The sequence below is a fragment of the Delphinus delphis genome, chromosome 3 (genome assembly GCF_949987515.2).
Source record: "Delphinus delphis chromosome 3, mDelDel1.2, whole genome shotgun sequence".
NCBI classification, from domain to species: Eukaryota; Metazoa; Chordata; class Mammalia; order Artiodactyla; family Delphinidae; genus Delphinus; species Delphinus delphis.
This window is the reverse complement of record NC_082685.1, coordinates 73,979,445-74,005,812: the sequence shown is the minus strand read 5'-3', so window position 1 is coordinate 74,005,812 and position 26,368 is coordinate 73,979,445. Positions and strand designations below refer to the sequence as shown.

The window sequence follows — 26,368 nt, the reverse complement described above, 5'->3', positions numbered from 1 at the left end:
TACAGCTAGTCCTCACAAAGGCTGTTCTTTTAGCTCAGGATTTTACCTTCAAAATTTACATGCTTTTTCTCAGAGAAGGCTGGTTCTATCTTTTTAAAGTGCTACTTCTATGTGAATCACTGATGGTTTTGTTTTTGTTGTGTTTTTGGTTTTTTATCAGCAGTTAATACTCAAGCTAATCTGCCTAAAATTCTTCCTTGGTGAATATTTGAAATGTTGTATTTTTTCCATAGCAGTGTTTTCCAGATCTGCAAGTGCAATGTATTCATGTCTATAATTTCTTAAAAATGTATTGACTGTCTTCTTAATGCAAGGCATTGTATTAGGCATAAGATATGTAGTGATAGATAGAATATACATAGTATCTATCCTTGTGGAACTAGAGTAAAAAATAGTAAGGAGCTAAATATACATCTACTTCATTACATTTGTGGAATGTGCTATAAAGTTCTATTGTTCTGTGAGTGCAAAATAGGGTCTGCCATCTAAGAATGACTAATTCATCACTACCAGAATCTTGATATTGGCAAGCTACCAGCATATAAAAAACATAGAATTAGAAACCCAGATTTGTCATTTTATATTAAATGTGGCAAATGAATAACACAGATTTATTCAAAGTTCAGCAAATAAGTCTTAAACATAACCTGATAGCTGTCCCTGTGCTAGTCACTGAAAATCAAAAGGAAATGAGCCTGCCTTTTAGAAATTAATGGTATAAAGAGAAGTGATACATATACACTGATTATACTATTACAATGTGGTAAGTCCTCTGATAGAATAATGTATGCTATGGACTAAATGTATGTTACCTCCCCCTCAATTTGTATGTTTAAACTTGAAACCCCAGTGTGATAGCATTTAGAGATGGGACCTTTGGGAGGTAATTAGGATAAGATGAGGTAATGAGGGTGGGGCTCTCATGATGGGATCAGTGCCCTTATAAGAAGAGACATCAGAGAACTTGCTTAGATGCTTTCTTTCTGCCATGTGAGGACACAGCAAGTAGGTAGCCATCTGCAAGCCAGGAAGAGAGCTTTCACCAGAACCTGACCATGCCAGCATCCTGGTCTTGGATTTCTAGACTCTAGAACTGGGAGAAATACCTGTTGTTTAAGTCACTTAGTCTGTGGTATTTTGTGTGGCAGCCTAGAGGACTAATAGAATGTACAAAGTAAATTGGTGGTTTAGAGGAAAGAGTAATTAATTTTGCTTAGAGCAACAAAGGTGGCTCCAAAGAAAGTGATATTTGAGCTCAATCTTAAAGAATACATAAAATTTCATTATGTAGAGAAGAGGATGAAAGGGCATTTTAATCAGAAAAAAATTTAAAGACAGAAAAAAGGGGGAGAGGGTCTAAGGATGAATTCCAGAGTTCCATTTTATTTAACAAGGTAAATCATGATGCTAAAAACTGAGATAAGAAATAGAAAAAAAAAAAGGTGGATTTTACTAAATAGAATGAAGGAGCACAATGCTAAGTTTGACCAAGATGGCTGTGTAAGTTAGCACTAAGCAATTGAAAATATAAGTGTGTAAATCAGAGAGAAAGAACGAAGGAACTGCTTTCAACATTTTGTGTCTGTAGTGGATATTGGGTTTTCTGCCCAGGTCACCTCTTTAGGACCAAAGCATCTATCGACCAACTGCTGATGGAAAAGTTAAAGCTAAGTCATTCAGTGGGATTTTTCTTTGGTACCAAGGAGCTGATTTCTTCAAATTACATTCCTTCCTGTGGTTGGGTAAGCAGTGGATAAAGGAAGCTTGTGGACAGTGATTATAAATGCAGAGATTCAAACACCTGGAATCCTTATCTTTTTTGGGGACAACTCTAAAGGGCCCACCAAGTTCCAGGATTTCTGTAAATCAGCTGAAGGCTCAATTGCAACTACCGTTGACCTGTGAACAATGTGTGTTTGAACTGCACGGTTCCACTTATATTTAAATATGTTTCAGTCATAAATACTACAGTACTACATGATCTGTGGTTGTTAAATCCATGGATGCAGAACTGCATATGAGGAGGAACCACATAGAGGGAGGGCCAACTGAAGTTATACTCAGACTTTCAACTGTGTGGAGGGTTGTTCAACAACTCTCTCATTGTTCAACGGTCAACTGTACATTGTGATTCAACTTCTCATTCTGCCAGATTCTGCCTTTCTCACATTCTTACAGGTGAACTTCCTAAGAACATTGTCCATCAACTTTCCCATTAAAAATTCCATTTTCAGGAAACCCGATCTAAGATAGTACCAGCACAAATACCAGAACATCCATATGGAGAACTATTAGCCTTGCTAAGGAATGAGGAAAACTAGGTGCTGCCGTTGCTGCAGGATTTGGCTAATATGTACCAATACACCATGAGGAGACAAGAGTAGATGCACAGGATTTGATGTTGAGGATGCTGAATGAAGGGGAACAGAACAAAAAAGAAAGTTGGAGTTGAGTGAGTTTATCAGTATGAGAGCATTATCCTGTGAAACAAAATTTAACACTCTGGCATCTACAGTATAAACTAACACAATATTGTAAAGCAACTATATTCTAATAAAAAAATAAAATTAAAAAAAATGACAGTAAAAAAGAAAGTCACAATTTTTTCCCCTAGATTCCAGATGTGATCCAATTCTCAGACCATGAACCCACTGACTAAAAGAGAGGCCTATGATGAAGGATCATTTTTTATGGTGACAAATGTACAACAGTAATTCCTCAGTACTTTACCTAAGCGACTCCTGACCTTTAATTCAGGTACCTCAGCACTGGGAAGTAGGAAATATCCAGGTCATTCAAGAGTTGATATAAATGTGAACATAGAGAAGAGTGAAATACAGTATATTAAAAGGAGCCAAATAGAATGTCTAGAACCCAAAATACATTATGTGTATTGACAAACTTTTCTGCAGATCAAACACCACAGAAAAAATATCAGTGAGCTTACAGACATAATAGAACTTATTCATACAGAAGCGCAGAGGGAAAAAAGATACTGAAACAAATACATATCTAGCTTTGGTGAACAGTAGGATGACCCTAAGAACTCTAACAATAGTGTTATTAGAGTTCCAGAAAGGAGGTAGAGGGAAATCGAAGATATAATGGACTAACATTTTCCAAATTTGTTCAAAACTATAAGGCCACATGCCCTAGAAGCTCAAAAAGTTCCAATAAGGAAAAAAGCAAAGCAAAAACATGTAGTTCAAATTTTATAAAATCATTGTTATAATGAAAATTTTAAAAGCAGTCAGAGAAAAGATTAAATTCAGGGGAATAAATATAAGAAAGTTGTTGGCTTTGTATCAGAAACAATGCAAACCAAAATATATTGGAACAATATCTTTACAAAGTTGAAAAATCTGTCAGCCTAGAATTCTGTATTCAGAAAAATCCCTCAGAAATGAAGCTAAAATAAAAATATGTTGAGGAAAATAAAAACTTGGAGAATTCATCACCCAAATATCTGAAGAAACCAAGGATTCTTCAGGCTGAAGAAAGAGTAAACCAGAGTTTCACTAATAAAAAATAACTGTGAATAGTAACTGTGGGTAAATAAAATAAATTCTTTCATTTTTAAATTTCTTTAAAATATATTTTATTGTTTAAAATAAAAAATAATATATTTGTGGGGTTTATGACATACATAGATGTAGATTATTTGACAATAAAAGTATAAAGAAGAGGAGGGTATAATAGAAATGTACTGTTATACATTTCTTACATTAAAACTGAAGAGGCATAATATTACTTGAAGAAAGACTGTGATAAGATGCATATTGCAAATCCTAGAGCTCTTACTGTATAAACTTAAAAGTTATAGCTAGTAAGACCATGGTAGAGAAAAACTGAATAATGAAAGTATTTAAATAGTCAAAAAGAATGCAGGGACAAAGAACAAAAAATATGGGACACTCTCTTTCTTGGTGCTGCCTACGAAGGTGGCAGCCATTTCCTTGGCATCATGGCCGCCCTCAGACCTCTCACGAAGCCAAAGATAATCAAAAAGAGGACCAAGAAGTCCATCTAACACCAGTCAGACCGCTATGTCAAAGTTATATGGAACTGGCAGAAACCCAGGGGCATTGACAATAGGACTTGCAGAAGATTCAGGGGCCAGATCTTGATGCCCAGCATTGATTACCGGAGAAATAAGAAAACAACATGCTGTCCAGTGGCTTCTGGGAGTTTCCGGTCCACAATGTAAAGAAAATTGAAATGCTGCTGATGTGCAACAAATCTTACTGTGCTGAGATTGCTCACAACGTCTCCTCTAAGAACCACAAAGCCATTGTGGAAAGAGCAGCCTAGCTGGTCATCAGAGTCACCAATCCCAACACCAGGCTGCACAGCAAAGAAAATGAATAGACAGCTTGTGTGCACATTGTATTTGTTTTAATAAAACCATAAAACTCAAAAAAAAATGTATATGGGACAAATTGAAAACAAATAGGCAAATCATACTTTAAAACAACCATGTAAATTATTAGATTAATTATAAATGCTCTAAACTTTCCAAATAAAAGCCAAAGAATATTATACTGGATTTAAAAGCTAAATCCAATTGTATGTCATCTAGAGGAAGTACATTTTAAATATGAAGTTACGGATTGTCTAACAGTAAAATGATGGGAAAATATCCAGAGAAGTCCTCACAACCAGGAATATTAACAAAGATGAGAAGAAGCATTTCATAATAAAAGTGTAAGTTCAACATGAAAATATAATAATTCTGAATATGTATCTAATAACATTCATAAATCTATGAAGCAAAAACTGAAAAATACTGTAAACAAAATTAGACAAATCTACAATTATAGGTGAAATTTCTGCAGAAAATTACTAAGGAGATCAAAGACTTGAATAAAATATCAATCAGCAGGACATAACTGAAATCATAGAATAATTCACCCAACAACGGAACAAAGTTCCAAGAGCACATTCAACAAGTGTAACATAAAATAAAATTAATTAAGGCTTAAGTGATAAAAAGAAACTGAACAGTTGTTTGGGACACCTTCCATATGATTTCACATTAAATGGAGGCATATTGTATAAATGACTCCTTAGTGATTATCCAGACTATCAAGTACACACATCACTTATTAAAGATAATAGAAAGCAATTTCAGTTTGAAAGCAGGACTTTCTGTCTACTTAATACTACAGCAGTATTGAGTACATTACTTGGAAATGCCCTATAATTAATTTTCCATTCCTTAACTGGAGGAGGATATTGTCTCCACTGTGGATGCCTCAGATACCTTGTAATTTTATGTAAGAATTTCAAGGGATTTTATGCCATTTTTAGCTTGTCACCTGTGTGTAATTATCCCAGAAAACATAATCTCTTTTCCCCAAAACTCACTGTTTATCTACTAATTATGTTTAACTAATTACTATACCTTACTACTTCCCCACTGAAGAACAGGCTTAGACATATACATCCTCTTGATTATGTGATTTTTAGAATGGATGGTTTGTTTGGTATACTCCCTAGCAACATCTCCCTGGGCTGTAAGTTAACATTAATTTTGGGCAGTTCATTGTGATGGTGTTAATTTTTTATTATAGCCTATTTAGTAGTTTTATCCTCTAAGATCACAAAGATTTTCTCTATTTTCTTAAACAAATTGTGGTATATCCAAACAATAAAATGAAACAAACTACTAGACACAATGTTTGTGAATCTCAAAAAATGTGCTGAGCTACCTAGGACACAAAAGAACACATGCTATATGAACCCATGTATATACTATCATAGAATAGGTAAACCTAATCTATAGTAATGGGATGTCAGTTGTTGCCTAGGCCAGAGGTGAGGGTGGGTAAAATACAAATGGATACAAGGAAAATTTGGGGTGTGGGTGTGATGGAAATATTCTGTATCTTGATAGGGTTGATGATCATATGGGTGTATACATTTGACAAACTCACCAAATTGTAAATTTAAAATAGATGCTATTTTATTGCATGTAAATCACACTTCAATAAACTTAATAAGTAAAAACAAAACAAAACAAAAAAACTATTGTGTTGGGAGAAGAATGGAAACAGGGGACTAGCTAAAGTGACATGAATAATCTGAGCAATCATGGTTTAAACAGTAGAAATGGAAAAGAAGAAGACAGATTTAGGATATGTTTTGAAGGCAAAGTTTACATGATATGTGGATAATTTATACGTGTACATTTGGGAGTGGGGATTCTGATGGACAATGAGAAATAAGGAAAATCCCTGAAAGTTTGGCTTAAGAAATTGGATGGAGTTATTTATTCAAAAAAGTTAATCTGAAAGGAGCTAGTTTGGTAGTTGAGTTCTATGAGAATCAAGAGTTCTATCTTGGCTGTGTTAATTTTAAGATGCTTTTTAAAACACCTGAAGACAAATATCCAGCAGGGTGTTGGGTACATGATTCTGGAGTTCTAGGGCAGGTTTGAATCTTAAGGTACAGATGTGGAAGTCATAGCAGACAAGTTCTATTTAAAGCCATAGGCTTGAAAAAATGTCGCCTAGAGAGCCCAGGACATTTAGTGGTTGAGGAGGAGAAAAGGAACCAGCAAAGGAGACTGTGATGAAGCAGCTAACAATGCAGGCACTCAGGTACAAGCACATGGGGTCGTAGACATTAAGAGATAAAGAGAGTTTTAGGAAGAAAAGTGAGCAGCAATGTTGAAAGCAATGGAAAGGTCTAATTAAGGAAAGAACGGTGACCACTGCATAATTTTTTTTGTGACCCTGACAAGATTTTTCTCTGAGAAAGAAGGGATGGAAACTTGATTGGACTGATGTAGAAGATCATATGACATGACTCTTTATTTGTCAAGAAAATTTACAATGAACTGGGAAGGAATGGAACAGTGGTAGGAAGATGATTCAGGTCAAAGTCATGGAAGGTTTTATTTGACTTGTTTTAAAAACCCAATATTAGTGCTTGTTTGTATGCTGGTGGTAATATTCCATCAAGAACTGAGAATTGGTTGATGCAAGAGAGGGAGTGTTTGAGGAAAGTCTTTGAGAAGACATGGGATGCAAACCCCAAGTGGAGGAATATAATACATATTTAATACCGTACTTCATTTTGGGATACATAATATTATGTTAAGAGAATGTATTGATATCATTGTGCTCTATGCTTTAATATTCAATTTAGAACTAAAAAAAATAAAATAAAACTCAGCAAAATAAGATTTCAATCAAGTTAAGATTCGGTTAACATTCTCTGATTTCTTTTTTGGTTTGGAACACACAATTTTCCCTGTTTTGTCTATCCTTCAGGAATATCTTGCCTTCATTAGATAACTACTATAAAGTTAAAATGAAAAGAATGCATTTTTTAAAGGTTATACTATTTGAGGTTGTATTTATTGAAGGAAGAAAACATATAAACAATTTTATCCTTTTGGAAAACATAGTTTCACCTGAGCCACAAATAAGGCTATGGAAACAAAAGACAGAATCTGAGAATTTGGTTACAGGGTCTTCTGTTCAAAAGAATACAGTTCTTGAAAAATCTGTAGCCACAGTAACAGCCATTCCCAGTCCTGTGATCTACAGAGCATAGGACCCTGTTAGGTGTCACAAAATTGCACACCAGTCGCTAGGGAAAGGTTGAATTTCTATAGTCAGTTCTTGAACAGCCACTAACAATCATTCGGAGCTAATGACATTCTTCATCTAATGTGGTGAATAGAGCCATTGAAATATTTAAGGACCAGAGCAAGAAGTGAAGAAAAAAGCTGTGGCTTCAAAATCCCTGGAAACAAAGGATGTCTTACAAATGAGAAGAAAACTTGAGATTGTGAAAGCCTAAGGTCAGATCTCAGGGAAAAAGAAAGTGAGAAAAGCAAATTATTTTCCCCAATACTGGCATTTAAGCTTCTAGTACTTCCACTACTTCCACGGGGGTGACCATCAAGATCGTGAGAGGATCTCGTACTCTTGCTGGTAGATCTGCAGAGCTTGGGCTATCCCCTCACCTCTTCTCCTACCTCCTTCAAACATAGATAATAACACTAAAACAGGTGTATCAGCGAGGATCCTTTAGGTGCAAGTCACTGAATAAACTAAAAGTGGCTTAAACAACGAGAATAATTCGCTACCTCGCATAACAGGAAGTCCCAAGGTCGGCTCTATCAGAGTTGGTTACCTGCTCAGCTCCATGATGTGAGGGCTCCTGTCACTCTCTCTGGGAGTCTCTTGACTTTCCCCTTTGGGGCACAAAAAGAATACAAGTAGCTCCTAACATAGAGGCCTCACATGGCAGTGCCAAAGGCAGGAACAAGCGAGTCCCTATTTTATTTCTCCTTTTTTAATTATGAGGAAAACAATCCCAGAGGCCTCTCACTAGACTTTCCTCTTTGTCTTGTTTTTCTAATACATGACCATGTGTAACAAATCACTGATAAGGGAAATGAAATTATAATGGCTGGCATAGACTGATGAGCATCTACCCCTGGGGGTAGGGAAGCCCCTTAAAGATACACAAAAAACTAGTTCCTAAATAAAGCTGGGTTTCTGTCAGCAGAGTAGAAAGGATAACTGTGACCGCTGAGAAGAGGGGGCAATGCACGCACAGTGATTAGCAGAGTGACTGGTGCCCAAATGCACTTAATAAATATTAGCTGCTATTACTGTCCTATCAAGCCGCTCTTATGGGAAATACAATAGAAGAGCCCAGCCTCACACCCCAGACTACGTATTCTGACCGCCATCCAACCTGTCATCAAATAGTACAGTTAACCCTTAGCTGTAGCTTTACTTTCTTTCCTTGACTATAAATCCTTTTCCCTTGTCATCCTGTTTGTCTCAAAAAGTAGTAGCTAATGAGTTGTCTGCCTCCAGCCTCATCGATTTTCAAAAACTTTGCATATTGTAGCCAGACTGATCTTTCTAAAGGCTGATCTAATCATGTCACCATCTTCCTTAAGAGCTTATCACAATTCCTCATTGCATTACATCTGAAGGTTGAACTCTTCAGAATCATGTCCATGTAGTTGTTCTTCAATGCATGTGGAGGGAAGCTCCTCTGTCCTTCAGCTGCACCATATGGAACATGCAGTCCCCTTGGTGCAGGAGGAGAGAAACAGAAGACTCCCAAGTAGGGTCTCCATTGTCCACAAAATGTGAGGTGCCCAGCCCATCTGTAAGGGGCTGAGAAGCACCGTCTTGCGTTCACCCAGAAGGGGAGGAGGACATACTTTTAGGGAACACTATTGTAATAGACCCAGAGATGTGCCTCCCAGATCCTCCTTCAAGGAAGGTTTTGCTGCCCAACTGCAGAGAATTTGTCTGTCTCAGCAGGTGAGAACTGCCTTGTCTGAGGTCACACCTTTCCTGGGATAGCCCAGTTGTAACTGAGTGAGGCAGGGGGATAAAGACATGGCCATTTTGGCCCATGCACATAACTCCAAGAGGCACTGCTCACTCGAGGACTCCCTGCTGGAGTGGCCAGGCCTTCCTTGTGCTTGCTTCACAGTTGACTTCTTCCTCTATCTTGTTTCACCATTTCTTTCATACGTTTTGGTCCTTTATGAACATCTTGTACCCCATACTCTACGTGGTATCTGCTTCTGGACATTACAATCTGCAACAACTAGTAATTTCTAGCAGAAAGTCCTTTAACCCTCAACTCTTTTTTCTGCGTCAAAGATCGTTACCTAACTTGAATATTTTTCACTCCAGATTTATAGAAAGAGTTCCCTCAGTGTATCACCAAAATTTTGCAGATAAAATGCAATTTATTAAGTACTTAAGTGCTCTTTTTTGTTTTGTTTTTCTTTTCCACTCTCTCATTCTCTCTAAGGCTGCCCATGAGTAGATAGGTGCTTAGAAGAAAAATCATCTGCCCAGACCCAATAGTTATTAAACCAGGAAGTTCTCCAATCCTCCTTTGCCCTTTATAACTTTACAGCCTGTTATTTTTATAACTAGTTTAAACCACGACTGCCTGGAGCACCCTTTCCCTCTTCCCTTTGAGGGGCTTACTGCTACTCAGCTCAGCATCAGTACCTCCAAAAAACTTCCAAAGTTATCCCCTATCCTTGCATGGCTGTCATCCTGTGTTGCTCTGATAGCTAATACCCCAAACATTTATCCCCATCTTGGTGCCTATCAATACTGTATTATAATCATCTTTGCCTATCTAGCATCTCTAATGGCTGACCAGTGCCTGGTACATCTTTCTTTACCTACTTCTCAAAAGGGTTTTGAATGATTCAGTGTCGGCACATAGTAGGTACTGAAAAGCATTTACTGAATGAATTTAATAATGCTCTTTTTTCCTCCAGCTTTGCACTGACTCTGTCATCCTAGGAGATTGAGTTAAAAGAGGAAAAAATAGTGCTAGAATGTATGCAACAAACATCTGTGAGTCTAAAGGAATTTGGTTCATTAATGTTTCTTTTCCAGTTCTGATAGCTGGCTGTACTCGTGGCTGACTACACAATGCGACGTAGCACCGATAACTTGGGAAGGGCAGAGGTATCTAGTGAATGGAGAACTCTTCCTAGACAGAGCTATTTTCTGTTCTTTTTTTTTTCCACAAGCCCACGTTCAACATCTATGACATGCAAGACCCCTCAGGTATTACTATCTCAGTCAGTTTAGATAATCACATTCAAGATGTATGTGTGTAACAGGAATTATGATATGAGTATTCACATTCTGGTTCTCTTCCCTGCCCCCAAATACTATCCCCATTAATTTTATTTGCAATTAAGCAGATGAGGGGAGAAATATTCTGAGCAAAATGTTTCATGAGGTAAGATGAAGGTGAGTGTGGGAAGTGGATGGGAGTGTAAATATTCATATTGATTTTTTGTGGCCATTGTATGTATTTCTGCATATGACAGTCAATTTCTGGTTTGTGAAGTAAGTTGATTAAACATTTCCTGCGAGTTTAATGATCAGCATTTGCAGGAGGAAGAATGAGGGTGATCTGCAAACTCCATGGTGAGAAAAAGTGAAATGAGGGATGAAAATGCAACGTACAGGGGGATCACTTTATATTTCATGACAACTGTGTCATTGTGCGAGTTACTCTCAAAATATGAAGTGAGAGGAAAACATAAGGGCACAGTATCTAAAAACTGTGATTGGATAGCAGGATGAAATATTGCCTGATTAAAAATGTATCAAGGTTAGGAGGATAGGAAGGAATAGGCATTAGTTAAAAAGAATAGGAATACTATCTATTAGAAGGAATAAATATGCACAAAATTAAAAGCTGTATGGGGCTTATATTCATTTAGAAGACACTGATAATAAACACTGAACTTGGTAGATATTCACTAACCTTTTCTATCCGGGATCTCCCAAGTCTCCATGATTCAGTATCTGAAGGATTAGTGCCTATAATTCAGGGCACCTCCAGGACCCTGAATTAATGCCGTCACTAGTGTTCTTCCTGATTGATGAGTGTCATACTGATCATCACCTCTGATGTGCATGAATGTTTAAACATAGCTTCTCTCTGTAAGCAGCAAAAGCCTCAGAAATTTTATTAAATTAAATTTTAATAGAATAAATCTATTTTAGTGTCCTTTCAGTGAATTCAGGGTTACTAAAGTAGGAGGTGATTAAATTCGTTAAATTCTCTTGGCAACTGCCTGCTGCTACCAGGTCTCATTCCTTTAAGGCACAGGGCTGTGGCCTTATCTTCACAGCAGCTCATTCAACAGATCCCAGATGTCTTCCTCTGGTTTATTTTGGGAGCTTCACCCTGTAAAATGAGTTTAGTCCATCATCTCCCCTTATCTGGCTGAAGCACATTCTGTCAAGGGATTCTACTTTTCCTGAGGTACTTAGCGCCTACTGACAATAATCATTTTTCTTCTGAACAGATAAAGAGAGAAAGAAGGCAAAAGAGCATGAAAAGTACTTTTTACTGATTTTAAACTAAAGAACAAATGACAGTGTCCACCTTATACAATCAAAATAGCTCTGCTTTTAAAAATAAGTTTCTCAAACTTGATGAGCACCTGATTCTGATGATTTCAATTGTAGTAGAGCATGGTTTACTGAGGGTTTGGAAAAATGATCAACTAATAACATTAAGTCATACAGGGAATTGGGAGGTATTACATTCTTTTATAATAAAAGTGTTCATAACATAAATGTTTTTCTCTGGTCAAGGAATACTTACTAATGGAGAAATACTTAACCCTTGATAATTACTAAGTTAAAAAAAAAACTTTGACAATTAAAAATCCATTAACAATCCTAAGTCTACACTGCTATCTAGGTGTACTTCAGAGAGTATTGTTTGGATAACAAAAGAAAATTATGCAAGTGGAAAAAAATTGAACCACTCTACAAAAGAACCATGTTGGGAGCTTATAATATCCTTCATGGAATAGTACTTTATTAAAGACCAGAAAAAATCTTTTATCAATGGTTGCATCCAAAAAGCTGCCATTAATCTATGACACTGAGGCCAATGAGAGCATCATCTTCCAGGTAGAAAGTTCATTTACTTAACTGAACAAAAAGGGAGAATTTTCTAGCATTTTTATTTCACTTCTTATTGCTGTGTGCTTTGAATAAAACAATCTCCCTTATTTTTCATAGAAAATAAAAACATGTACATTACCTATGCAATACAAAAAAATACATATTTTATTGATTTCATTTTTTTAATTGTTAAATATACATATATAAAGACATGACATGATTTGTGTTTATCTAATAATTAGTGATGTTGAGCATCTACTCATGTGCCTCTTGGCCATCTGTACGTCTTCCTTGGTGAAATGTCTCTTTAGGTCTTCCACCCACGTTTAACTGGATTGTTTGTTTTTTGATATTGAGCTCCATGAGCTGTTTGTATATTTTGGAGATTAATCCTTTGTCAGTTGTTTCATTTGCAAAGATTTTCTCCCATTCTGAGGGTTGTCTTTTTGTCTTGTTTATGGTTTCCTTTGCTGTGCAAAAGCTTTTAAGACTAATTAAGTCCCATTTGTTTATTTTTGTTTTTATTTCCGTTACTCTAGGAGGTGGGTCAAAAAAGATCTTGCTGTGGTTTATATCAAAGGGTGTTTTTCCTATGTCTTCCTCTAAAAGCTTGAAAGTGTCTCATCTTACATTTAAGTCTTTAATCCATTTGGAGTTTATTTTTGTGTATGGTGTTAGGTAGTGTTCTAATTTCATTGTTTTACATGTAGCTGTCCAGTTTTCCCATCACCACTTATTGAAGAGGCTGTCTTTTCTCCATTGTATGTTCTTGCCTCCTTTGTCATAAATTAGGTGCCCATATATGTGTGGGTTTATCTCTGGGCATTCTATCCTGTACCACTGATCTATATTTCTGTTTTGTGCCAGTGCTATACTGTCTTGATTACTGTAGCTTTGTGGTATAGTTTGAAGTCAGGAAGCCTGATTCCTCCAACTCAGTTTTTCTTTCTCAAGATTGCTTTGGTTATTTGGAGTCTTTTGTGTTTCCATACAAATTGTAAGATTTTTTTATTCTAATTCTGTGAAGAATGCCATTGGTAGTTTCATAGGGATTGCATTGAATTTGTAGATTGCTTTGCATAGTATAGTCATTTTCACAATATTGATTCTTCCAATCCAAGAACATGGTATATTTCTCCATCTGTTTATGTCATTTTTGATTTCTTTCATCAGTGTTTTATAGTTTTCTGAGTACAAGTCTTTTGCCTTCTTAGGCAGGTTATTCCTAGGTATTTTATTCTTTTTATTGCAATGGTAAATGGGAGTGTTTCCTTAATTTCTCTTTCTGATTTTTTGTTGTTGGTGTATAGGAGTCACCTCACACTGGTCAGAATGGCCATTATCAAAAAATCTAGAAACAATAAATGCTGGAAAGGGTGTGGTGAAATGGGAATCCTCATGCACTGTTGGTGGGAATGTAAATTGATACAACCACTATGGAAAACAGTATGGAGATTCTTTTAAAAACTAAAAATAGAACTACCATATGACCCAGCAAACCCACTACTGGGCATAAACCCTGAGAAAACCATAATTCAAAAAGAGACATGTACCACAATGTTCACTGCAGCACTATTTACAGTACCCAGCACATGGAAGCAACCTAAGTGTCCATTGACAGAAGAATGGATAAAGAAGATATGGCACATATATACAATGGAATATTACTCAGCCATAAAAAGAAACGAAACTGAATTATTTGTAGTGAGGTGGATGGACCTAGAGTCTGTCATACAGAGTGAAGTAAGTCAGAAAGAGAAAAACAAATACCATATACTAACACATATATATGGAATCTAAAAGAAAAAAAAAGGTACTGATGAACCTAGTTGGAGGGCAGGAATAAAGAGGTAGACATAGAGAATGGACTTGAGGACATGGGGTGGGAGGGCAAAGCTGGGGCAAAGTGAGGGTAGCATTGTTGTCCTGCACAATATTTAATAACTATGTTCTATAAATGGGTGTGACCAAGAGAGTTCCATGTTGTGACAAGGTGGAAAAGGTGAAGATTACAAATAACATTTAGTCAATTGTGGGCCTGCAGAAGCCAGTGCTTAGGTGAATGTCAAAGTCAGGCCACATTTCCTAGCTGTGACAGCCTTTTTACTCCATTTTTGGACACTCTTCACATTTTTAAAAGTACACCCACCAGGTGCCCCTCGCTCCCTCCTGAATTTTCTCTTTCCCTTTTGTCTTTCTTTCTACCTTTCCTTCCATCTGGCTTTCCCTCCAATTCTCTCTCGTTTCTTCAAACTAGTATCCAGCACCTGCTCTGAGTTCAGCCACATTCTGACCCGGAGTGATACAAAGATGAATAAGTCAGCCGATTATTGTTTCCAGGGGCCTTGATTTTTGCCTCTCTTCTCATTTTAGACTTAACATTTGCTTTCCCATATATCATAATAGGGCTTCAAACTATTGAAGTTTCTGTAACTGTCTTCTTCCAAATCAAAAAGTTACTCCTTTCTTCTTCCATTGGATCATGTCAGAATATCTCCCATTTATATGCAAGGGATGCTAATGGACTAAGGATTTCCCTCACAAATTTTCATATTTTCAACATCCTGGGGTGTGTTTGTGCTTAAAAGGTGTATCAAGCTGTGAGAATTGTGGGCTCTAGGTGAGACATATTTTTGAAGATGTAGGTCTTGAGAAAAAGATTTGTGAATGTTGTTCAGAGTTGAGCTCATGGAGAGAGAGGGTTTGGGAAGCAGTTAGTCCTCTGATCCATTCCCAGCTTGGCCATTTACTATTTATGTGAAGCTGAGACCCTTGGTTTTTCTCATCATAATTCAGTAATGGGAATTAAGTCAGATGCTATTTGTAAGGTGTTATGAGTTGATGTCTGTGTTATAATTCTTAAGCTATTCCTACCCTAAACTTCTTCTCTTTATATACTTGTCTAAAGTCTCATTAATGAGGAGTTGGATCCTTAGCATATATTATTATTATTATTTCTAGATGCTTCTCATTTTTTGTCTGTGTGTATGGCATAAAAGCAGTGTGATGTGCTTAAGTTGGCTGATTCTACCTCTGAAAACCTGATTGTGAGCCTTTTTTCCCAAATTCACGTTGCAGTATTATTAAATTGATAGCTTGAAGTAGGTCATACTGGGAAAATTTACAGCATGGAAATGAACAAACCCTACAAAAAAAGGCTCTGTTTTCTTCTGAAGGGGAAAAAAAAAATTGTTAACCCTTTACTAGCACATTAGTGCCAAGAGTCCAGGCAGAGATTGAGAGAAAAGCCTTTTTTCTTTTCCCAATAACAAAATAGGATACTACATGTTCTGAGTTCTCATTTCCCTATGACGGTGCTTCCGCTAGGAGGGGAACATATTTCCGAATTCTCTCCAAACCCAGCTCTACCTTCTGACCAAGGTGGCCTTAATGTTCTCTCCTGCCTTTTGTTTCCACAGTTGAATTCGATTTCTCTCCATGACTGCAGTAGTCTTGACCCCTAAGCAGTAGTCTTGAATGAAGTCTTCCTTGCTTGTTTAACTCCATCAGTGCAGTTTTCCTTTGACACTGCCCCAATTCCAATTTTTTGGCAATATCCATCTGTATTCACACCCCTCTTAAAGTATGTATTTCATGCTCCAAACATTAGGTGGCTCTGAGCTGTCAAATTCTTTGACTATTTATTAGATAGTCTGCCTTATCTTGTCTCTATGATAGAAAAATAGGCAACTTGTCTGATATTTACAGAGAATCCCAGGTAAATTTTATTGGCATCATTTATTTTATTTTATTTTTTTAAAATATTCTCTTTCTATTTATTTCTTTGTTCTGAATTTTATATTATTTTATTTTTATACAGCAGGTTCTCATTAGTTATCTATTTTATACATGTTAGTGTATATATGTCAATCCCAATCTCCCAATTCATCCCACCACCATCACTGCCCCCCGCCCCTCTGCTTTCCCCCTTGGTGTCCATATATTTGTTCTCTACATCTGTGTCTCTATTTCTGCCTTGCAAACTGGTTCATCTGTACCATTTTTCTACATTCCACATATATGCATTAATATAAAATACTTGTTTTACTCTTTCTGACTTACTTCACTCTGTATGACAGTCTCTAGGTCCATCCACGTCACTTCAAATGACCCAATTTCATTCTTTTTATGGCTGAGTAATATTCCATTGTATATATTTACCACATCTTCTTTATCCATTCATCTGTTAATGGGCATTTAGGTTGGCTCTGTGAGTTGTCTATTGTAAATAGGGCTGCAACGAACATTGGGGTGCATGTGTCTTTTTGAATTATGGTTTTCTTTGGGTATATGTCCAATAGTGGGATTGCTGGGTCATATGGTAATTCTATTTTTAGTTTTTTAAGGAACCTCCATACTGTTCTCCATAGTGGCTGTATCAATTTACATTCCCATCGACAGTGCAAGAGGGTTCCCTTTCCTCCACACCCTCTCCAGTATTTGTTGTTTGTAGATTTTATGATGATGCCCATTCTAACTGGTGTGAGGTGATACCCCATTGTAGTTTTGATTTGCATTTCTCTAATAATTAGTGATGTTGAGCAGCTTTTCATGTGCCTCTTGGCCATCTCTATGTCTTCTTTGGAGAAATGTCTATTTAGTTCTTCTGCCCATTTTTTGATTGAGTTGTTTGTTTTTTTAATATTGAGCTGCATGAGCTGTTTATTTTGGAGATTAATCCTTTGTCTGTTGATTCATTTGCAAATATTTTCTCCCATTCTGAAGGTTGTCTTTTCGTCTTGTTTATAGTTTTCTTTGCTGTGCAAAAGCTTTTAACATTCATTAGGTCCCATTTGTTTATTTTTATTTCCATTACTCTAAGAGGTGGGTCAAAAAGACCCTGCTGTGATTTATGTCAAAGAGTGTTCTTCCTATGTTTTCCTCTAAGAGTATTATAGTGTCTGGTCTTACACTTAAGTCTTTAATCCATTTTGAGTTTATTTTTTTGTATGGTGTTAAGGAGTATTCTAATTTCATTGTTTTACATATAGCTGTCCAGTTTTCCCAGCAACACTTATTGAAGGGACAGTCTTTTCACCATGGTATATCCTTGCCTCCTTTGTCATAGATTAGTTGACCATAGGTGTGTGGATTTATCTCTGGGCTTTCTATCCTGTTCCATTGATCTGGATTTCTGTTTTTGTGCCAGTACCATACTGTCTTGATTACTGTAGCTTTGTAGTATAGTCTGAAATCAGGGAGCCTGATTCCTCCAGCTCCATTTTTTTTCCCCTCAAGATTGCTTTGGCTATTCAGAGTCATTTGTGTCTCCATACAACTTTTAAGATTTTTTTTTGTTCTAATTCTGTAAAAAACACCATTGGTAATTTGATAGGGATTGCATTGAATCTGTAGATTGCTTTGATTAGTATAGTCATTTTCACAATATTGATTCTTCTAATCCAAGAACATGATCTATCTCTCCATTTGTTTGTGTCATCTTTGATTTCTTTCATCAGTGTCTTATAGTTTTCTGAGTACAGGTCTTTTACCTCCTTAGGTAGGTTTATTCCTAGGTATTTTACTCTTTTTGTTGCAGTGGCGAATGGAATTTTTTTCTTAATTTCTCTTTCTGATCTTTCGTTGTTAGTGTATAGGAATGCCAGAGATTTCTGGTCATTAATTTTGTATCCTGCAACTTTACCAAATTCATTGATTAGCTCTAGTAGTTTTCTGGTGGCCTCTTTACGATTATCTATGTATAGTATCATGTCATCTGCAAACAGTGACAGTTTTACTTCTCTTTTCCAATTTGGATTCCTTTTATTTCTTTTTCTTCTCTGGTTGCTGTGGCTAGGACTTCCAAAACTATGTTGAATAATAATGGTGAGAGTGGACAACCTTGTTTTTTTCCTGATCTTAGAGGAAATGCTTTCAGTTTTTCACCACTGAGAATGATGTTTGCTGTGGGTTTGTCATATACGGTCTTTATTATGTTGAGGTAGGTTCCCTCTGTGCATACTTTCTGGAGAGTCTTCCTCATAAATGGGTGTTGAATTTTGTCAAAACTTGCTCTGTATCTATTGAGATGATCATATGGTTTTTATTTTTTGTTAATGTGGTGTATTTTAACAAATTTTAACACCAATTTGTTAATGTGGTGTATCTTGATTGATTTGTGCATATTGTGCATATTGAAGAATCCTCGCATCCCTGGGATAAATCCCACTTGAGCCTGCTGTATGATCCTTTTAATGTGTTGTTGGATTCTGTTTGCTAGTATATTGTTGAGGATTTTTACATCTATATTCATCTGTGATGTTGGTCTATAATTTTCATTTTTGGAGTATCTTTGTCTGGTTTTGGTATCAGGGTGATGGTGGCCTCATAGAGTGAGTTTGGGATTGTTCCTTCCTCTGAAATTTTTGGAAGAGTTTGAGAAGGATGGGTGTTAGCTCTTCTCCAAATATTTGATAGAATTCAATTTGATAGAAGCCATCTTGTTCTGGACTTTTGTTTTTTGGAAGATTTTTAATCACAGTTTGAATTTCATTACTTGTGATTGTTCTGTTCATATTTTCTATTTCTTTCTGGTTCAGTTTTGGATGGTTATACCTTTCTAAGTATTTGTCAATTTCTTCCAGGTTATCCAGAGTTGCTTGTAGTAATCTCTTATGACGCTTTGTATTTTATGGTCTCTGTTGTAACTTCTCCTTTTTCATTTCTAATTTTATTGATTTGAGTAATATCCCTTTTTTCTTGATGAGTCTGGCTAAAGGTTTATCAATTTTGTTTATCTTCTCAAAGAACCAGCTTTTAGTTTTATTGATCTGTGTTATTGTTTTCTTCGTTTCTATTTCATTTATTTCTGCTCTAATCTTTATGATTTCCTTCCTTCTACTAACTTTGTGTTTTGTTTGTTTTTCTTTCTCTAGTTCCTTTAGGTATAAAGTTAGATTGTTTATTTGAGATTTTTCTTGTTTCTTGAGATAGGATTGTATTGCTATAAACTCTCTTAGAACTGCTTTTGCTGTATCCCATAGGTTTTGGATCATCATGTTTTCATTGTCATTTATCTCTATTTTTTGATTTCTTCAGTGATCTCTTGGTTATTTAGTAACATATTGTTTAGCCTCCATGTATTTGTGTTTTTTACATTTTTTCCCTTTAATTTATATCTAATCTCATAGTGTTGTTGTCAGGAAAGATGCTTGATATGATTTCAATTTTCTTAAATTTACCAAGGCTTGCTTTATGACCCAAGATGTGATCTATCCTGGAGAATGTTCCATGCGCACTTGAGAAGAAAGTGTAATCTGCTGTTTTCAGATAGAATGTCCTATAAATATCAATTAAATCTATCTGGTCTATTGTATCATTTAAAGGTTGTGTTTCCTTATTAATTCTTTTTTCTGGATGATCTGTCCATTTGTGTAAATGGGGTATTAAAGTCACCTACTATTATTCTGTTACTGTTGATTTCCCTTTTCATGGTTGTTAGCATTTGCCTTATGTATTCAGGTGCGCCTACATTGGGTTCATAAACATTTATAATTGTTATATCTTCTTGGATTGATCCCTGGATCATTATGTAGTGTCCTTCCTCATCTCTTGTAACGTTCTTTATATTAAAGTCTATTTTATCTGATATGAGAATTGCTACTCCAGCTCTTTCTTTAGATTTCCATTTGCATGGAATATCTTTTTCTATCCCCTCACTTTCAGTCTGTATGTGTCCCTTGTTCTGAAGTGGGTCTCTTGTAGACAGCATATATATGGGTCTTGTTTTTGTATTCATTCTGCGAGCCTGTGTATTTTGGTTAGAACATTTAATCCATTCACATTTAAGGTAATTATTGATATGTATATTCCTATTACCATTTTCTTAATTGTTTTGGGATTGTTCCTTTAGGCCCTTTTTTTGTGTTTCTCACTTAGAGAAGTTCCTTTAGCACTCGTTTTAGAGCTGGTTTGGTGGTGCTGAGTTCTCCTAGCTTTTGTTTGTCTGTAAAGCTTTTGATTTCTCTGTCAAATCAGAATGAGATCCTTTCTGGGTAGAGTAATCTTGGTTGTAGTTTCTTCCCTTTCATCACTTTAAATATAACATGGCATTCATTTCTGGATGTGGAGTTTCTGCTGAGAAATCAGCTGTTAACCTTATGGGAGTTCTCTTGTATGTTATTTGTCAGTTTTCCCTTGCTGCTTTTCATAATTTTTCTTTATCTTTAATTTTTGTCAGTTTGATTACTCTGTGTCTCAGTGCATTTCTCCTTGGGTTTATCCTGCCTCGGACTCTCTTTGCTTCCTGGCCTTGGGTGGCTATTTCCTTTCCCACGTTAGGGAAGTTTTTGACTATAATCTCTTCAAATATTTTCTTGGCCCTTTCTCTCTTCTCCTTCTGGGACCCCTATAATGCAAATGTTGGTGTATTTAATGTTGTCCCAGAGGTCTCTTAGGCTTTCTTCATTTCTTTTCATTCTTTTATCTTTATTGTGTTGCACGGCAGTGAATTCCACCATTCTGTCTTCCAGGTCACTCATCCGTTCTTCTGCCTCATTTTTTTCTGCTTTTGATTCCTTCAAGTGTATTTTTCATCTCATTTTTTGTATTGTTCATGTCTGTTTGTTTGTTCTTTAATTCTTCTAGGTCTTTATTAATCATTTCTTGCATCTTCTCGATCTTTACCTCCATTCTTTTTCCAAGGTCCTGGATCATACTCACTCTCATTATTCTGAATTCTTTTTCTGGAAGGTTGCCTATCTCCACTTAATTTAGTTGTTTTTCTGGGGTTTTATCTTGTTCCTTCATCTGGTACATAATCCTCTGCCTTTTCATTTTGTCTGTCTTTCTGTGAATGTGGTTTTCATTCCACATCCTGCGGGATTGTAGTTCTTGCTTCTGCTGTCTGCTCTCTGCTTATTGGCATCATTTAAAATGTGCTTAGTCAGTGGATTCTTTTTTAAATATAAAAACAGTATTATCAAAGGGCAGATTGAAAAATAGAAAGTTGTTCCCTTTTAGTTCCCTAAACTTTTATCAGGTTCTGCAGGTTATCTCACACAGCTGTGCTTTATGAGAGGCAAGTAACTGTATTTATTCAGCAGCTTCTCTGGGGCAGTGAACTCTGAGCTCTTGCCAAGAATTAGCATAAGTAACCATCAAATTCCCGATTGTCAGGCACTTTTGAGTCTCCAAGTCACCCTCAAAGGAGGCATAACACAGACCAGCCTATAGTGCTTCCACCTATTTCAGTTCTGTGCTTGCTGCCCTACGTATCACTTTAAAATGCAAATATCTCTTTTAATATTTGATGATTAATGCCTGCTTCTTCCTTTCTCATTAAATTATCCCTCCACCCACCCCAACACCAAGGTGGGTCTCTGTGGATTGCAGACCAGTTTCCAAGAACCTTAGAACTGAAAACCTTTCACTTTCTACCCCGTGTCCTCTCCTTTTTTATTTGCTGTGGTCTCTGTGGCTGAGAACTATTTCTGGAGCAGTGCAGGCTAACAGCCAAGCCTTAGTGTGCTTCTTTCTTCAGGTTTCACCTAAGTAGATCTCAATATCATGCTGGCCTCGGGAATAGAGGCTCCTTAGAATACTTTGCTGCCTTCCCACCTGCCTTTAATGGTAACTAGAAATAGATTTAATGATCTCTAGGTGCATCTATAACCATCCGCAGACAATCTGGATTTCAATTATTCAGCTTACTGTGGCCAGAGACCAGGACTCACCTTTCTTAGGGAACTGTAAGTTCTACTTATTCCCTATTTCCTCTCCATTTGGGCTCTTTACTGCGCTTCCTGTCCCCTGCCTGCCACCATCAAATCAGGAGAATCTTTGGCTGTCATGGTGTCATGGTAGGAAATCTATCTCTAACTCTCTGTTTTCAAATCCATTCAGACTCAGGTTTTTGCCTTTAGAATCCCAAGTGGCTTATTTTGCTGTAAAATTATTTTCATTGAGCAATGAATGTCTCACAATGTGTGCATGAATGGTGAAAAGGCCACAGTCTTACAAAAGAAAAAGAAAGAAAAAGCTTAAAAGATGGAAACTTCTGCTGATATTTCAAAATATTGTGCCACCATATACATATTGACATAAATACTGACTGAACAAGGTGTTTTGGTGTAGATGCTATCTTTTATTATCTTTAAGTAGAAACCCACTTAGAAGATATAAAAGCCCATGCTTTACTTTTTATGTTCCTTAACCTCAAATAAAATGGAAGTTGATTTGGGTGGAGATTAAACATAATAAATACTTTCCTACCCATAAATGGGTTCCATTTAAAGGAAATATTTTTTATCAAATCATCCCATTATACACTTGAAATATCTTACAGTTTCATCTCTCAATTATACCTCAGTTATGCTGAAAAATATGATTTGTTTTTCAGGAGCACTTTTGTATTGGTGAATGTCAATTATGGTTTAAATCTGGCACAGTGACTGTTACGTGTTGTTTGAAATACAGGCAGGGGATAAGCACGTACTTCATAGAGTTTACAAAATGCAAATGGGTATGGTCTCAGGTCGTCTTGGCCTGCAGCTGCTTGAAGCAGGATTTCGGTTCCTGGCCAGAGAGTGAAGTCAGGCCACAACAGTGAGAGCACTGAATCCTAGCCACTAGACTACCAGGGACCAGTGGCCAGTGACAAGGCCTTGGTAGTCATCTTCCAGAGCAGATGGAATGTTGTTGTAATTAGAGACCAGGGTGACTGTTAATGGCAGGTGGCATGTCAAATATATCATGACATTTGCTTAGTAAAAACAAAGGTGTTTCTAATAAAATGTTCATATCAAAGCTCTAAAAGCAGATACTCTAATTTGAATAACTTTGTAACATGTTTCTGGGTGACCAGTAGCAGAAAGTTATTTTTCAGTAGTTAACAGTTTTCCTGAGCTACAATCAGCAGAGTCCCTACTGACTAATAAAAACATGCCAAGTTCTTTGAGGTTATTTTGGTAAGTTACTTAAGTTCCCTCAGCCTGAATTTGTTTATTCATTAAATGTATATAAGACCTGGCTCTATAAGCACACAGTAATCACCTGTTTTTCAACAAGTAAGTGCACACCTACCTTATTAATAGGTAGGGTTTTAATATTTTTAAAATTAATTACTTAATTTATTTATTTTTGGCTGTGTTGGGTCTTCGTTGCTGTGCACGGGCTTTCGCTAGTTGCGGCGAGCAGGGGCTACTCTTCGTTGTGGTGCGTGGGCTTCTCTTTACGGTGGCTTCTCGTTGCGGAGCATGGGCTCTAGGTGCGCAGGCTTCAGTAGTTGTGGCATGCAGGTTCAGTAGTTGTGGCTCGCCAGCTCTAGAGCGCAGGCTCAGTAGTCTAGGCACACAGGCTTAGTTGCTCCATGGCATGTGGGATCTTCCTGGACCAGGGATCAAACCTGTGTCCCCTGCATTGGCAGGCAGATTCTTAACCACTGCACCACCAGGGAAGTCCCAATAGGTAGGTATTTAAAAGATAAAGTGAGATAAAATGACATCATATAAGCAAAGGTTACATCATGCACTTGGCATTCATTAAGCACTAACCACTTGAGCTTCTTTCTCTCTTTTTCACAAAGTGTCTTCACATCAAATACCTTATTTAGACCAGACAATTTCCAGTTTTTATTTAGGATACATGTTACCTTAATTTTCAAACAAAGCACTGAGATTCAGAGAAACTAATTGGCTTTCCAGTGTCCATGTGGCAAGTTCATATCTGAACCTTGAGTAAATATTCAGATCTTCAAGGTTGTTTCAGGGCCTAATTTGCAGCCCTGTTTCCACTACTATCCATCTGCTTCCACTTTTGGGGTCTGGTTTTCTCCTCTATAAATTGAAGGAGTTGAAGTTGTTGGGTATGGTATCAACTAATATATGGCACAATCAACCACATAGTCTCAGTATCCCACAGCAATAGGCATTTACCTGGTTCACAGATCTGTAGGTCACCTGAGGGTCTCCTGTTCTAGGCTGGGTACATCCCTGGCTGGCTCAGCCCTGTAGGTCTCTAATCCTTCTCCTCAGCTAGCCCAGGCTTACTCTCCTGCTCTGACAGACGTGAAGGAGAGCAGGCACAATAGCACAAACTATTTTCTATTAACATTCCATTAACCCAAGCAGATCATGTGGCAAACCCGAAAGCAAGGGGTAGGGAAGTATCTTCTGTCTCTTTCCTGGGAGAAGGTACTGCCAGGTCGTATGTGAAGGATGTGGATAAGGGCAGGGTAAAGAACTGAGGACATTAATGCCATCTACTTCAACTGCTAAGATTGCTTTTAGCTCTAACATGTTGTGATTTTTCCTCCAATTTACGTTTACTCTTTCCTCATTTACTTTCTTAATGTTTTAAAAGTTGCCTAAGGCAAATAGAATTTCACGGAAGGGCAGAAAACTCAGGTCATCTTGCCATTCTGTGTTTTTTTATATGTTAATCTTGCTGCTCCCTGAACATATTGTTCCAGAAGGAGATATTAAAGGACAATCTCGTAGGAGGTTGGAGCACTACATTCTCTTCATTGTAAATATGGTTTCAGGGTTCACACAGATGCAGGCCTTTTGTTTAAACAGAAAAGAACGAAATAATTAATCCTTTCTAGATGCAGAATATAGGGATTTTGATCTGAAAAGAGTGTGAAGAGGTTATGGGTGGGGGGAAGGAGATGTGGGGGAAGGTGCAGGCTCATTTCTGTCAATCACTGCAGACTTCTGCTCAGATCCATAGGGATTGCCATATTCAGTTCCAAAGTTCAGCCTCCTTTCTTTCCACTCAGCATCTGTCATCAATCTGCCTATCTTCTGAAGATACATTTCCTCCCTATTTCTAACTATTCTATCTTTGAGCTTTTGTTTATTTTTTATATTTTTTAAAAGTATAGAAATACAGTGTACTCTTCAAAAACCTTTGAGCAATGCAGAAATACATATGGGAGAGTAGTAAATTTATTCTTTGATTGATGTTGTAAAAAATAGCAAATATTGGAAAGGCATAAATATTTAAGATTCCAATGTTGGGAGTTGGAGGAAGTGGGGGGGAGGTCACTAGCTTGAGCCTATGCTGTATTCATCCCAGCATTCAGGCATGTCTGGAAAACTAATGGTTTAGGGCAGGTATTTATCAATTTATGTGGGAGAATGAGGAGACTTCTAATAAAGAATTAATTATAAGGCCAGCTAACTGAAGCAGACAGGTCAGTGATATAGAGAAAGTATTACAATTATAGTAAAGTAATTTCTCTCACATTAGCTTCCTGCCCAACATGACAAAATCATAAGGCAGTAGAATTGTAGGAAAAAAGAAGAGCAAGAACTAAAGAGACTTAGAGTTTAAGGCATCAGTGAATTTGTAGAATTTGTGTGGGGAAGTTCAGTAGCAAGTGGAGTCACCGGCTTTTGTGTAGAAATCAGTACCTGAACCTTGCATGTATAGCTACAATGTGGCCATTGGCATCTCAGGAGCTGGGATCACCATCCATACTCACAGTACTTACAATGCCTGAGGAGCTTAGGGGTGATCCAGACACAGCACTGTCGCCAATGTTTGAAACTACCAGCACTAATTGTGACTTGAGAAAATCACCCCCTGTATCAGTAGTCACCAACAAGTGAAACTTTGAGGTGGATCAAATTAATGATTTCTGCCAGTTGATAAATTGAAGGGAGGGCCCATTGAGGGAGGAGCTAAAACTGTCTTTGTAGGGCTCCCAGATACGTGGAAATCTGTGAATAAGGGATAAGAAGACACGATAAATCTCTTTTTATTGCTTTAACCTTAGTGGGAAAATGGTAGGTTGTATCTGAATGGACCCAAGTAGAAATTAGGATTGCATTGGGTGGTTCTCACTTCCCCTGTTCTTAGAGAGGTCAATGGTGATAAAAAAAATTCAACTTTTCTATCTTCACAGAGCTTATTATGCAATGCCAGAACAAAATTTTAAAATAGAGCAATTTGACATGTCTCCAAGGAGAATG

General features: G+C 37.0%; 1 pseudogene; it reads left to right on the top strand.

The window, feature by feature from the left end:
• The first annotated feature begins 3,928 nt into the window (after positions 1-3,928).
• Positions 3,929-4,368, top strand: LOC132422132 (putative large ribosomal subunit protein eL32'; annotated as a pseudogene).
• Positions 4,369-26,368: the final 22,000 nt, after the last annotated feature.